This window comes from Oryzias melastigma, unplaced genomic scaffold (assembly GCF_002922805.2).
Source record: "Oryzias melastigma strain HK-1 unplaced genomic scaffold, ASM292280v2 sc01824, whole genome shotgun sequence".
In the NCBI taxonomy this organism is placed as follows: domain Eukaryota; kingdom Metazoa; phylum Chordata; class Actinopteri; order Beloniformes; family Adrianichthyidae; genus Oryzias; species Oryzias melastigma.
In genome coordinates this window covers 3,972-6,551 of record NW_023418404.1, presented here as the reverse complement: position 1 = coordinate 6,551, position 2,580 = coordinate 3,972, and the positions used below count along the sequence as shown (strand labels likewise).

Here is a 2,580-nt window from a genome sequence, read left to right as displayed (position 1 = left end):
CATTTTCATTAGAAAACAAACATAAAATGTATTATTTTAATGACACTTTTATACCTAGAGAAAAACTGAGAGTGTGGAAGTTTGTATATTCTTATATACTAAAGAAGATCCAATGAACTTTGGTTTTGTTTTTGCAGAAGAGACCAAAGAAGAGAAGGACTCTGATTCATCAAGCTCTGGTAAACAATGACAATATTTTAATAAATAAAAAAAAACTTCTGGTTTGGTGATTCTTTTATGTCCTTAAAATTTTTTTATTAAAATAACTTTGTTTGTTTCAGACAAGTCCAAGAAGCATAAAGAGGAATCTGATTCTTCAAGTTCAGGTAAACAACATCAGATAAACATGAAGGGACAATATACAGTTAAATGTGTGTATATGCTGGTAATCTGTTGGTAAATCTCAAACCCCTTTGAATTTTCACCTGTAAACAAGAAACTTGAGAAGTCTTTTCTCGATGCACACGAAGCTTCTTGAATGTTTACAGACTTTGTTTGTTTGTTTGTTTGTGCAGAAGAGACCAAAGAAGAGAAGGACTCTGATTCATCCAGCTCTGGTAAACAACAACAACGCACAACTAGATATACTATAGCATTACCTACGATAATCCTCGTGTGTTGGCCCCAAATTTTCAGTTGATGTAAAACTGGTCACACAAACAAAAAAGCTCAAATATTAGGTAAAAACAAGTTTTGCCTAAAAACCTCAATAATTGCCAATATAGCCAAAACACCAAACATGCAGCAAAAATATTAGCTACATTTCCAAACAACCCAAAAAATTTCAGATGTCAAATTGGCTGAAAAAAGCTAGCATGTAGCTAAAATGTTAGATAGGAACCAAAGTTGCCTAAAAAAAACCTCAGTAAATGCCAAATTAGTCAAATGGCTAAATGATAAAAGCATAATTAGCATAACATTCCACAGTACTGTAGATACCAAATTAGCCAAATGAGCTAACATAATGCTAATATAACAGCTAAATATCAAATAATCTAAAAAAAAACAGTGCAATAGTAGTTAGTTTTTTATTTTTTTTATTTTATTTTTTATCCTCACCTAAACCAGTGAGCTTTTGGTTGGACGCAAATAAATGTCACATTTGAATATATGATATTTATTTGCGTCCAACCAGAAGCTCACTGGTTTAGGTGAGGATAAGAAAAATCTCCTGTTATCTTTAGTGATCTGTTATTTAATCTTCATCCTGATGTTGCACACTTTAAATGAACAGCAGACTCCTGAACATTTTGTGCGGTTTATTCACGGGTTCTGATAGGTACAGCAGCGCATGCAAACACATAAAGGTGGTTTTCTCTCAAACCTAACTCTCAGCGCTCCTCCAAACTCCTTTCTTTTCTCTCGTTCANTCATGTGGGTCATGACCCAAATCTCGTGAGTCGCTACTCAAGTCAAGTGGGTTGTGACTCAAGTCACGAGGGTCGTGACTCAACTCGAGTGACTCGCTACTCAAGTCACGTAAGTCGTGACTCATCTTGTGAGTCGCTACTTAAGTCATGTGGGTGATGGCTAAAGTCTTGTGGGTCGCTACTCAATAGTGATGGGTCGGTTGGGAACGAAACGGCTCTGTGAACCGGCTCTTTGAAGTGAACAACGCGAGCCGGCTCCTCGCTGGGAGCCGGAAGTCGGGAGCCGAGTCTTTTCTCTCTCACCTCCTCTCTCTCACTCCCCTTTTTCTCTTCGCATGTCGCACGTGATTGGTCAATATGTGTTTGTGACGTGTGTGTTCGCGCTGAGCAGAGGAGGAGGAGCGGTAGTTACACTCGCAGCAACAACAGTAGCAAAGCACACACGGAGGGAAAGCCTCTCTCTCACTCCCTTTTTTTCTCCTCATGTCGCACGCGATTGGTCAATATGTGTTTGTGCCATGTGTTTGCGCTGCGCAGAGGAGGAGGTTACACTCGCGGCGCACGGAAGGAAAGAGAAAAAGAGAGTCAGTGGCCACAAGACAAACAGCAAAACATTAAGGTAAAACAATGAGTGACACAAGAAAACGCAGCAAAATATGGGAGTATTTCGCTGTTACAGATGAAACAAAAGCACTTTTTAATCCATATTTTTGTGTTGTGATTTGCAGTGTTTTATATTGTTTTCAGGTTGAATTTGTTTACAAAGAGATGGTTAAACATTTGATAGAACAGCTCTGTTGAATAGTAAATAGTTGATTTTTGTATTTTATTATAATTTTTATTCATTTTTCTGTTTATATGAGTGAAATAAAATCATATTTACAAAAAAACACGTTTTTTTATTAGTAATTCATTTTGTGCATAATTTTATATAATTGTTGATAATAAATTACTTAAAGCAACAAAACAACCTAAAGACCCGTTTGGGAGCCGTTTGGGAGCCGAAAGAGCCGGCTCCCTTAAAGGAGCCGGAATTCCCATCACTACTACTCAAGTCACGTGGGCTGTGACTCAAATCTCGTTAGTCATTTCTCAAGTCATGTGGGTCATGACCCAAATCTCGTGAGTCGCTACTCAAGTCACGTGAGTCGTGACTGAAGTCACGAGGGTCGTGACTCAAGTCAAGAGACTCGCTACTCAAGTCACGTGA

The 2,580-nt window shown here is 38.1% G+C and overlaps 1 long non-coding RNA gene across 1 annotated transcript; it reads left to right on the top strand.

Moving 5' to 3' along the window:
- The first annotated feature begins 140 nt into the window (after nucleotides 1-140).
- On the top strand, nucleotides 141-656 carry LOC112142171. Its single transcript, XR_002918540.2, has 3 exons — nucleotides 141-179; nucleotides 282-326; nucleotides 516-656. It is a non-coding gene; the product is annotated as an uncharacterized LOC112142171 (long non-coding RNA).
- Nucleotides 657-2,580: the final 1,924 nt, after the last annotated feature.